The sequence below is a fragment of the Canis lupus genome, chromosome 12 (assembly GCF_011100685.1).
Source record: "Canis lupus familiaris isolate Mischka breed German Shepherd chromosome 12, alternate assembly UU_Cfam_GSD_1.0, whole genome shotgun sequence".
In the NCBI taxonomy this organism is placed as follows: Eukaryota; Metazoa; Chordata; class Mammalia; order Carnivora; family Canidae; genus Canis; species Canis lupus.
In genome coordinates, this window is record NC_049233.1 from 18,817,370 (window position 1) to 18,830,311 (window position 12,942).

A 12,942-nucleotide genomic window follows, 5' to 3' on the forward strand; every position below is an offset into this window, starting at 1 on the left:
TTATTGGAAGAAAATCGGAGAAACATTGTTGGTGTCAGTGCTTTTGAGAGTTGGTTGACTGAGATGCACGAACTTTTTAATTTTTAATATTTTTTTAGGAAACTCTCTCGCAGTCCCCGCCCTTCCACCTCACCTCACCCCTCTCCCAGCCACCCTTTTCTTCATTGCCCGCCCTCCCTCAAGCTGTCGCGGGGATTTTCCGGGACGAAAAGGAGTGTGGTTAGCCCCTTTGCGTTGTGTTGCGGTCCCCGCGGTGCCCCCGCCCTCCCCCGCCCCGCCCCCGCCCCTGGATCTTAACAATCCGGCACCCAGCACCCCTCCGCCCCCGTTGGCACCCTTGGGAGGGGGAGGGCGAGGGCGGGCGGGGAGGGAGGCCCACGGAGGTGCCGGCGGGGGGCGGGGAGGGTGGGGGGCTGCGGCTCGAGCCGGCCTGCCGAGCAGAGGCTCCTGCGGCTGAGGAAAATCCGGATCAATAAGTTGATTCCGACTCATCATCAGTTCCTTTCAGAAATGTTACTAATTCCCAGCCTTGCCAGCACCTGCATACAGAGAATCTTGCATTTGTTATATTTGTGTCATCTACCAATTTTAAGAACAATAGTAAAAAAAAAACAAAAAAGCACAATATGAATACGTTGATTAGTATGTAATTCCTTCGGAGGGGTATGTACCATTTCATTCTCTTCTGTTTTCCAAAGCTTTGCCCGCATGGTTTATGAGCTTCTTCAAAGAGGACTTGGGCTTCCTACACAATCTATAAGGTACAGAGAAAAAAAAAAAATCCGATCCCTTTTTAATCAAAGCCTGTGTGTCAGAATTCTGCAGGTGCACTTCTTTAAAGAAGCTCAAAGGGAATAATTTAGAAAGTGGCCAATAAGAGATTGAAGCAGCTTTGAGTCTAGTTGTTAACAGATACCTCAACACGGAATTCTAGGGGAGGGGGAGCTGAAAAATGAATTTTAGGGGAGAAGAATAAGTGTTCTTGGAGCCCAATGTTTTAGCAATATTGCCCTGCCTTTGATATAGATTCCATTTCTCTGGGCTCTTTGGTGATTGCTGTTTTAGCGGGCAAGGAAGCAGCTTTTCAAGTGGTCGTGGGGAGGAGGGTGGTGAGAGCTCCCGTGTTTCAGCAACAATTGCTTTCTTACAAGATGCTTTATGAATAAGACACTCCCCCCTCCAGACGCACACTTGTTTTGGCATATAATGGCAAAATAATGAATGCAAAGTGAAAGGAGATGTATTTCAGCTTTGAATTTTACCGTCTGTATACACTGGGACTATTCCCAGTAGATAAAGTTTCCTGCGTTTAATGTCTCTCATTCTGGCAGCCCTGCTCCTTTCCTGGGGTCATCTGAGCATTATCATGAAACAAGATCTGGAACCCGTTGTCCTCATCCTCCCCAAAGCAGTGGGGAAATCCACCCCCCAGTGGTCTCTAAATTTAGTGTTGATACATGCACCTCTTTATACAAACTAGACCTTAGGACCTTTGCAACATCCCTGAAAGATAAAGATCCAGATGTCAGTTCTGCAGGATTTACACTTAGGATCTACTGGGACTCTCAGTTCTGCCGCCCCCATGCATGGGCTTTGGCCTTGAGGGGAGGTTGGACTACTGGGATTTAGGCACCTGCTGAGAGCTTTGTGCGGACACTTTTATGGGGGGAGGGAGTTAGGGAGCTGGTTTCAGGTCACCAGGAAGGTCCAAGCAACGGTTAATGTCACACCCCAGTCCATCTACCGCTAGCTCCTTTGGGGGCTTCTGGGTGTGCAGGGCTCAGCCCTAGACGAGGTGACATACAAAGGCTGGGAACTAAACCTTACGGAGAGTGTAGACACTCCATCTCTCCCCAGCTGAGAAGCCTGCGCCTTTGTCGGAGGGCCTGGCCGCTTGCATTATATGTATTCTGATTGCAAAAGGCCAGGAGAAACCACACTGAAAACCATCGTCTCCTTTCCTTGCAGGGCAACGCGCCCCACGCGTGTGACGTGCGAGAGACGCGATGGACGCGCCTTGCTCTTACTGTGCAGGTCCTGAGAGCGTGTGGGCCACTCGCGCCCAGTCGTGTTGAGGACATAGAATCAGCCGCTGGAGAGGCCTCGGGCCGCGCGGGCCCTTTTCGCTCTCGGTCTCACCCTAAGGGCTAAGGCGACCGAGAAAGCCCCATTCTCCAGTAGGTAATGGGGCGGCGCCACGCGGGCTGCAGGCGGGGAGGGTCTCAGCGCTGCCCTTGCCCTTTGCTACCAGCGGCCGCTCCGGGCGCCTGCTCCAGCAGAGCGAGTGGCCTAGACACGTCCGGGGAATCGAGAGCTTCCCCAGCCTTTGGCAGGACGAAAACTCTCTCTCCTCACGCTCCTAAAGGCGGGTGATGGGATAGGAATTGTCCTATGTGGCTACGCAGTCTCTCCTCGTCTCCCTTCGCCCTCATTTGAGGGCTGCTCCCGCGCCCCGCCGAGTAGAGCCCTCTGCGCGCTTCCCCGCCCCACCCTGGCGAGGAGAGCCCACTGCCGCCGCCGCCGCCGCCTCCTCCTCCCCCACTTCTCCTTTTATGTACGACCCCCACCCCTTTGCTTTCGTAAGCCAGGCCCGCTACGTTTATCTGATAATTGAGTTATTAAAAGATTTGGTTTCCTTGGGCCCATAAATCAATAAACAGTAGGATTAACGCAAGAGTTTGCCTTTTAAGTCAAGGGAAACATTTAAAACAAGGACTTTTGAGCTTTGTTTTCAAACCAAACAGGTGAGTCGCAGCTCTTCCTCCACCCCTGCACTCTTTAGGCATTTTATCCATGCCGCCTGCCCCCTCCCGAATGCTCAGTCCGAAACCCAAATAGCTAAAGATAGAAAAAGAAAAAAAAAAAAAAAAAAAAAAGGGAGTCAGGATGTGGCCGCGCTGCCTTCACACTTTCCACTTTGCAAGTTCCTTTGGAGGTTCCAAAGGTCTCCTGTCCATTCTCTGTCTAACCCCGCCTCCTCCTACAGGTATTAACGGGTCTCAAGGGAGAAGAAAAAAAAAAAAAAAAAGGAGGGAGAACTCCCTGAGAGAGTCTTCCACCATCAAAATCATCTTTATTTTCTCCCCCAGCTGGGAAAGTAACTTTCTCTCACCACCTCCACCCCCAAAATTATCTTGCATTTTCCTTCCTTCTCTCTGGCTCCACATCCTTAGTTTTCTCCACTCCCCCCCCCCCCCCCTAAAGAACCAGAGAGGCTTTCAAAGACCTAGCTGTTTTATTTTCTTTGGCCAAGGAAACCACTTTCTCTCAAGCAATTATTTCATATCCTATGAAAACTTTGGTTGAATGGAAAACCTGAAGCCCCGGACTTATCTACACACTGTTCCTCTGGTACAAAGCCTTACTTAAAAGGGCAACTCCTTCCTACTTAGAGTGTTTATAGAGAATTTGTCATCACATCTGATATCCTGTATGCGTAATACATTATGTGGAAAGGAAATAATAACCTTAAGCCATCTGATGTTGCCTCAAGAGCCCAAACAGTGTTTCCCCTCCTGTGCCAATATATGTTAAATTATCTGGGTTAAAAAGAGAAAGAAAAGAAGGAAAGAGAGGAAGAAAGAAAGAAAGAAGAGTAAGAAGAAATATCAAAATACAAAATTCATTTTTGTTTTCTTTCAAAAAGTGTAATGAACACTATTCTTTAAATGCCAAAATTGACTCCACTGTTGAGTTGGTCTCTAATTCACTAACATTGTTTTTGCCACACAATCGAGAAATATCAATCTATTGACTCTTCAGAAGAAGAGTTCTGGAGGGTATCCATGTTAAGTTTGTATATATTTATTTATGCTTAATTTAATGGGAATGTGTAAATATGGCAAGTAGTTTGGGATTATTTATCTGTGAATCTATACCTCTGTGAATGGGTGGTTAAAAAAAAAAAACAAGAAAAAAAAAAAAAAAGCTTGACCCTAGGTAGAATCCTATCTGAATTTTTCTTTGTTCTTTATAGACAAGCTGTTATGGTAATGGGTAGAAATTGGTTTATTGTCCAGTGTTGATCTGATTTACACAAATAAAAAGACTGTTGTGTTTTTGTTGTGTTTTCATCTTCAGTTTCTTGAATATGGACATTGTTTAATTCTACAGACAGAAAAAAAGGATAGCCAAGAATTTTTTTTCTTTTTGTCCCCTCTCACTGAAACACAGGCAATGTTTTCGTTACAACATAAATACAATAAATTTTGCTTCTAGAAAAACAGACCCTTTTGTTTTCACTAGGAGGTGTTTTTTTATTTTCTCAATTCCAAGTTGACACTCGTCTCTCCTATTTCTAACTAGATTTGCAATAAAAGCTCATGTTAACTGCATCTCTTCGTTGATTTTGCCCTTTAAAAAATGAGGCGTCAAATTTACTTCCCAGGTAACTAAAAAAGACTCTGTGTCCCAGTAATTAAAGAGCTTTGGGTCCAAGTCAGAGATGATGCTCCCCTCTTACTGCTAACGGGATAGTGTTCTGGCATGTTGTTCCTCGGAGGAAATGGTGCAGGAGATGCCCACAGGGCCAGGTATGGTTCCTGCACCCTAGCCTTGGGATCTGGAGGAGTTAAATGGCTTATTTCAGGATTGAACCCAACCCTGACCTCACCAGCTGTGCAAGGCCCTCCATAAACAAATGAGGAACAGTTCCTTTGACCCAGAGGAGGAAAAAGACATAGTTGTCTTAGGACGTTGGTTCTTACCTTAGGCTCAGAGGCTGCCCAGAGAAGCCAGAGCTTTTCTCATTTGGGTTAATGGGCTGCAGCCCAGCCCTAATGGGCTGCAGTGATCAAACATCTTCTCAATCTGTATTTCATCCCAAGGCTTGGGCGTCTTCCCTGAGGCGAGGAAAGTAAAGTCATCCAATATGTTACCCAGTTTGGACAAGTCACTGTTTCTCTTTGGGCCTCAGGTCTTTATCTGTAAAATGTGGGCCTCCTAGGGTCCTTTCCAACATCCAAATATTGCCTAGTTTAATTATAAAAAGCAGAAACAGTAACGTGTTCATACATTTAAGGATAATCAGCAAAGTAGAGTCTTGGTAACTCCAGATTTTGAGAGTACTTAGCATGTAGTTGGTGCTCAGTTAATTAATAATATGCCTCCTATATCAATTTTCTGTTTTTCAGGTGAATCATTCCCAGTTCTGGACTTCCCTATAGGGAAAGACAGAAAGGACAATGGAATCTGCTTTATGTGAGATTTTCCACTTCTTGGCTTCCTTATTAACTAAAGAAAGGTGGGGGAGGGTATCATGGTTAGAACTATAAATGGCTAAATCACAGAACCACCACCCCACCCCACCCCAAAAAAAGAAAGAGAAGTAGAAGGAAGGAAAGACTTGCAAGGGAAATGTGATTAAGAGGTCATGCAATCCATTTATCTATAACGAAAATAGGTATATGTATTTGTGGCTCAACTGTATTACTTTGAGTTTCCTTTTCATTTGCTTTTCGGAGAGTGAGGGCTTGGTGACCACTGGGATTATACAAAGGGGATGGTGAGTAATTTCCCTATCCTATGGCAAATCTTCCTACAGAAGAGAAGTGTCAGCTCCAACTCTGGAGCCACAGACCTGCCATCTATATTATCCCATAGGTAAATTCCAGACCACCTCCCCTTCCCACCACCATTTGACAAGGAGAGTATCTGAGACAATCACCTTTACTAGGTAAAACCCAGGATCCTGAGGGTCCCACATGTGAGAAAAGAACTAAGGGAAGACATAGAAGGAAAAACTAGAAAGGGAAGGAAAGGGGTAGGAAGCCTGAGAGGGCCATGCCTAACAAATTGGCCTCGTCGTAGCTCCCCAGTCCCTTTGTTACTGTTTCACCAGGCTGCGGGGGGAGTAAGGAAAGCCACAGCTGGACCCGCTAGGCCGCTAGGCCGCGGACCCTGACCACAGGCCCTGCACAGGGGCCCCGGGTAACCCTGGAGGAAGTGTCGCTGCCTCCCCTGCTGCCAGGAGGCAGCCAGCCGGGTTGAGCGGCTTACAGTGCCCCCAGAAGCCGCGGGCCCACCGGTATTAGCGGCTTAAGGACCCTGATTAAAAATAATGCTAGGAGGAAGACTCGATTATTTTTTTATGAGGCCACATTCTTTTCCTTCGTTTGCAAATAACAGCCCCGTGGGGTCCTTCCCCTGGGAACCCCGGGCAGTCAGAGCTTAGAGCCACTAGAGAGACGCTGGCCCGAAGGGATGTGTCCCTTCCTGGGGGCGATCACGGTTCCCTGACGCAAGCCGCCTTCCACGCTTGGACTTCGAGGGCGGTTGTCTGTCATGTAGGAGCCTCGGAAATTAAACGCGCAGCTCGCAAGTCCATTAATTTTAGCTTCCCATTAATCTATTTATAAGTGAGCCGGCGCTGGCTCTATAAATACAGTCCTATAAAATTGAACTCCTTCCCATAAATCTTCCAAGTTGTTTATTTACATGTATTCCCTCGCCCTCTAACGAGCCTCGTTTAAACCTGGGGAAGATTCGGGACCGACTTGACCCGGGATGGGGTGTGCTCACCCCTCCCCTAGCTTCCCGGTTGCAATCGCAATGGTGGGCTCCTGGGGAAGGAGGGAAACGCACGGAGGCAGAGGGGGGTGGGGGGGAAAGAGGGCGAAAACTCATTTTTCCTTCTTGACTTTGTTTCCTTGTTTCTATCCCAAACTCACGCTCTCCATATTTCCCATCACAAGCTCCACGTTGATTTATATCGTCATAAACAGCAGTCTTGAGACTATAGCTTCTTTCATAGCTTGGGGTGAGCTCCTTTTTCACTTCCCTAGCAGCCACTACTTTTAAATCAGGACTCATAAATAACCCCGTCGCTTCTTTAGGATGAGGTCAGTCAAACGTCTCGTCGGGTCCCCTTTCTTGCTTGGATCCTCCTTGCCCTCCCCCCAGGTCACAGGCTGGCACACTCCCAGCGCCTCTCCCGCACGTTTCCAGAACGCAGCCCCGGACAGCAAGGTCGAGCCTGGGCACCAGAGGGGTGACGGTGACCCTCACACCCGGGCAAGGTGTCGGGCGAATGCGCGTACCACGCGTGCGCCACCCCTGCCTCCGCCGGCCTCCGCCGAGCCGGTGCACACCGCGCGGCTGCCCGAGCCTAGGCACGCTCTCCGCTTGCAGGGCCGGGTGTCAAGAATCGCGCACGCGCAGACACTCGCGCCGCGCCGCCCCGGGGCGCAACTCCAGCTCCCGCGCTCCTGCCCAGGGCGCGGCACCCGCTGGCAGGGGTTTCTACTGTGCGTGCGCCCTCAGGACTGAGGCGGCGTTTGCAAAAGAGCTGTAATGTGGGCCGGTGTGTGTGTGTGTGTGCGTGTGTGTGTGTGTGTGTGTGTGTGTTCAGATTGAGGGAGCAGTTTTGTCACACAAGTTCAATACGTTCCACGCAGGTCACAACCGAGCAAGGTCAGGCGGTGATTTTTTTCTTTTTCTTTTCCTTCCCTCGCCCCCCCCCCCCCACTTGTTCAAAACCTATGGGGTCTGTCCACCCTGCTTCTTTTAGCTTTCTCTCTTCTCTCCAAAGGGCTGCAGCCTTCTGGAACTGACTCGAGAGGCGTCCAGACCCAAGTAGGGGTCACACCTGCTGCCGGGAGAGGCCTCTGCATAAAAATGCTTTTTAAAATCTTTAAAAAGCAGTACAATAGCCAATGGACTTAGCAAAGCGTGACTTGCCCAGACCGCAAGGAAGGCAACTCTGGCAGTCATCTGTAACTCGCCCACCAGTTAACCCACGTCCTGGACGTGCCCGTTAGTGGAGATCTTAGCCAACGTTTCTAGGGTGTAGTTGTTGAATGTCATTAGCCAACACATTTAGCTGGAAAGGGGGTTTAGGGCAGGGCCTATATGCGTAGAGTATTTTGGGGACGTCACAGTCTGCGCTCTGTAAGAGTCAAATGTCCCTTCCTGTAAGGACATTTATCAAAACGACCGGCGAAAAGAAGCTGGCACAAGAATAGTGGGGGTATAGAGACGTGGGAAGGGGACTGGGCTTGCGAGGCTTTTCTGAGGTGGAAACTTGACCCAGGTCAGGCCGGTATGGTATACCACGGAGACTGACGTGAAGGAGGCTCAGGAGGACAGAGCCAACCACCCAAAGAGTTGTAGCGCTCGCCGTGCAAATCACTGGGTCCCGGGCCGCTAGAACCTGGCTTTCGAATACGCAGTTAGAAGCTAGGCAGCTTGGGGGATCCCTGGGTGGCTCAGCCGCTCAGCGCCTGCCGCCTGCCTTCGGCCCAGGGTGTGATCCTGGAGACCCGGGATCGAAGCTAGGCAGCTTGGGAACACCTGATCACAGAATCACAGAAGGGTCCAGCCAGTGGCTAAGTGGGAAAAGTGAGGGTGACCATAATCTGAGTTTCTAAGGAAATAGGATTTTAGACAGTTTCTACACAGTAGTTTTTACTGTTGAAATGTGGACCATTCTAGGTTTTGGAAAGGGGCCGGGAAGGGTTGTACAAAATGACTAGGAAAATCACAGTCAGGCAAAGAAAACAATATAAAACTAAAGCAAACCTCAGTGTTCCATCAATCCTCACACACACACACACACACACACACACACACACACATCCACACAAAGGAGAAGGCGCCAGCACTAACTTTGACATCAAGGTATTAACAGTGGACCAGGATGAATTTTGTGTAAATGTTATCCTCCTTTATACAAATTCTACCAGGAAACTAGGTGAGAGACTTCTGGGGGGAGGAGGCACATATTGTAATTAGGGCTATTTACACACACACAAACACACACACACACACACTTCACAATATGGAAAGTCCTCCAAGACCCGGACTAAACAAAAAACAGCCACAGTGAAGCAACATTTACCAGTGTGAATTTTCTTTGCCATGAGAGATCCATGTGTTGGAAAGATTTTTGTTTTCAGGTCTTAGGTTTCAGGGCTCTTATTTTCAAGATCAAATTCTTAAAAAAAAAAAAAAAAAGAACAAACCAAGATCAAATTCTTTTGGCCAGAGATTCCTAAAAATATGAAACTTTTCAAGAGTTGAGGCAGAAGCACACTTGACTCTTTTTAATACGTTGTTTCACACATTTTCCCTTTTATTGTCTTTAGGAAGCAGAGGGCACAGGTGTGAGCCCTACCAACTAAACGGGCCCACTGAGTGATTCATTCACTTTTACGCTCAAACTAAATATTCTTTTCTTTTTTAAAAAATAAGAGCCATTCAAGACAATGGGGCCAAATAATCCAAAGAAGGATCTAGCTGATCTGGGTCCCCGCGACCTTTTACCCTTCTTTAATTCTCAATAGTGAACATCTGTGTTTGGTGGCCAATGTCTGAAAGTAATAAAGACAATTAGAGCATTTTATTTTTTCTTGGGAGAGAGGGGTTTGGTTTTGGTTGACAGTGTATGGAGGTAAAAACTTTGTCTAAGACACTGTTTGCAGGATTAAACTAAGAGAATATCAATGACTAGGCCTTGCTGCTTGGTAGGCCTTGAGAAATTGAGCATAATAATTATGTAGACTGAAGTTATTGGTAATTCATATTGCTCCATTGTTTATGAGTCTGTGGACAATTTTTAAAAATAACCTATCATTTATCAACTCTACCACAAAAAAGAAAAAAATGTCCACCTTGTTCTGAAGTTTCTTCCAGTTGTGAAGACTGTTAAATTAGGTTCCTGAATACAGGCTCCCTCTTCCACCACTTTTATGAAAGTTGCTCTTCTCTCCCTTCCACCTAAGAACTATCATCAAGCCAGAGCCAAACAACTTGACATGTTAATTGATTGAAAAGTATTTTAACTTTTGGCATGTAAAACTGTGAAGTCCACTGATCTTGAGATTATTTGAAAGGGTCAAAGTTCTGAAAGAATAAGATAGTCTAGAGATAATCAGTTAGAGAAATTTATCTCCTAAATGATGTCAAGGTTTTTCTTAGTATGTGTTTTTCTAGTATGTGTTGTCCTCTTGGCACTCTACTGTTGGTTTTTGATGATGCAAAGGTGGTTTCTTGTAAAGGACATATAGATGTCCTTGTATGAATGAGGAGACCTGTTATATACCCATGCAGGAAGCTACATAACTTTTTTTTAAAGATTTATTTATTTGAGAGAGAGAGAGAGAGAGTGCGCATGTGTGTGGATGAGGGGCCATAGGGAGAGAATCTTTCAACAGACTCCCCCACTGAGCGAGGAGCCCAATATAGGGCTGGGATCCCACAACCTTTGAGACCATGACCTGGGATGAAACCAAGAGTCACTCAACTGACTGAGCCACCCGGTTGCCCCACTACATAGTTTATTTTTTAAAGGATTTTATTTATTTATTCATGAGAGACAAACAGAGAGAGAGAGGCAGAGACACAGGCAGAGGGAGAAGCAGGCTCCCCGGAGGGAGCCCGATATAGGACTCGATCCTGGGACTCCAGGATCATGCCCTGGGCCAAAGGCAAGCGCTAAACCACCGAGCCACCCAGGGATCTCCACTACATAATAATTTTTTTTAAATTGGAGTTCAATTTGCCAACATATAGCATATCACCCAGTGCTCATCCTGTCAAGTGCCCCCCTCTGTGTCTGTCACTCAGTCACCCCATCCACTACATAATAATTTAAAAATATTGGGTGAAGTTAAAGTTGAAGAGTGACCATATTATAGACTATATTATATATGAATAGTATATGTTGTATATAATATATATATATATATATATATATATATATATATATATATATAAATCTCCTGGAATCTCAGTTGCAGTGAAACTTTTTAAAAATGGAGGTCATTTGGAAATATTTTTAATGTTCTAAAATTTGTAGAAGGGTGTGTATTTAAGAAACAGAGCATGAAACTTTAAGATGAGGGTAGAGTTCTCCTGTCCACTAGACACTGGATGGCTTCTGTGCACGTCAACACTCTAATGCGTACACAGAAACGTGAGTTTGTAGTCGAATTGTTCTACATTTAATCACATATGTGCATAGGCACACACACAAGACTGTTTTCATTCACCATTTCCCCTTGATGTTAAACACGTGTTGGGAATTGTGGAACTCTGACTTCTCCAGATCATATTTGTGACTTTGTTCTTACACATGCAGTTTAGAAACCTACAAGGTGATAACTAGGTTATTCTTCCTCTCTCTCTCTCTCTCTCTTTTTTTTCCTGTTAATAACTCTGTCCTTCTTCCTTTTCTCTCCCCCACTGGTTTCACCCCTCCCCAGCATTCTGTCAAGCAGTAGGCTGTAAAATAGTTATCCAGACCAGCAGCCAGGCAAGTGCCGGTTGAGAGTAATTTCTGCCCCAAGCATTTAGCCCAGGGCAAAGCAAGCGTGCTCTCTAACTGATCAACCTGGATATTTCATTATTCATTAATTTACTGTTTAACCAAATCCCACTCATTATCAGAGGCAACGCTTGGCAGAGCCCAGCGAACAGTAGCAGTTGGTGTCAGGCGTGGAGAATTGGCCCATTTGATCCTGGGCTGTTTTATTATTCAACACCACTGACTGAGAAAAAGGTCCATGAATAATAAAGAGCCAAAGCGTGTTTGAACTGAGAAGCATGACACAGCCTTACAAAACAGCAGTTAGAAAATTAAAGGCAAGGTGGCCCAGACTTTGCATTTTTTATCTTGGCTGTGGGCACAGACACTTATATCCCTACATTGTTTTCAGTGATTTTTTTTTAAGTCCTTAAGACAGAGGCATTTGTTTCAGTCAGTCTCACCCTTTCAAAACAGACCATTGAAGAACTCAGGAGTGAACTTACACAGCAAGAAACAAACATGCCTCCAGATGGGAACTTGAAAATGTAATTTCTAACCTTATAATCAGTTAGGTCCTTTGTGGCCCTTCCGAGCAATTGGGAAGATTTGGGTGATTTTAATTCTCCTTTGGACCTGCCATGATTCATACCCTGGGTTAGTTTAATAATATAATTCATGATGCTGATCAAACACATGTTAAATTCCTTGCCTGTCCAACTAGTTCCTTGATAAGGCTTTGGGTCCATGAGTGCCTGGCCACAAAGGTCACATAAGAAGGGCTTTAGGGATCCTCTAGGTAATATCTAAAATCTCATTACTATGAGAGAAGGGTCTATGAAATATATGGGGATGAAGGGAGGAGTTTATGCCCCCTCGGAAGCATCTTTTTTTTTTTTTTTTAGTGTACCGAGGTAGTAGTGGTCATGAATTCTTTCAGGCTCTGTTAGGTCTGCACTTGTCGAATCCAGTAGTGGTGGGCTTGAAAGTATGACTGCCTTTGGACTATTTATCCTATCATTCCACTCATGTATCCTTTTTACTCACTGACTAATAGAGTCTTTGAATAAGCATGATGAGACCTAAAACAATAATGATAACAGTACCTTTTGTAACAGCTGCCTTTTACTGCCTAGCACCTCCTTCACTTTATCCACACACTGCGAAACTTGTGCAGAGAAATAGGGCCCAGGGGCTGTGGCTCTTCTATTTTGAAGAGTAATTGAGTAATAGCTGTGTAGGAAAAAGTTTCTTGTAACCAATAAAGCAACCATTTAGGCTGCTATACTCATCAAATGTTTTATATATACATATATAACATCTATCTATCTATCTATCTATCTATCATCTATCATCTATCATCTATCTATATCTATATATCTATATCTATCTATATCTATCTATCTATCTATCTATCGTCTATCTATATAAAAAATGTTTCAAGATTCTTCATAACCTGATCAGGGTAGAACTGCCTTGGTGCTAAGATACTTAGTGTGACACATGAAAGACTCATCCAAAGATATCGATGGTGAGTCAAACTTTGCATTATTTTTTTAATGTTCAAATCAGTAAACAAAAGTTGAAAACACTAGAAGGAGGCTTGGCTTTTTCTTTCCTCAGGATATTCTTTTGCCTGCCTTGGATGGATTTGGAAACTTTTGTTAGTATATTAAATTTAAAGTAGGACGGGATGTTAG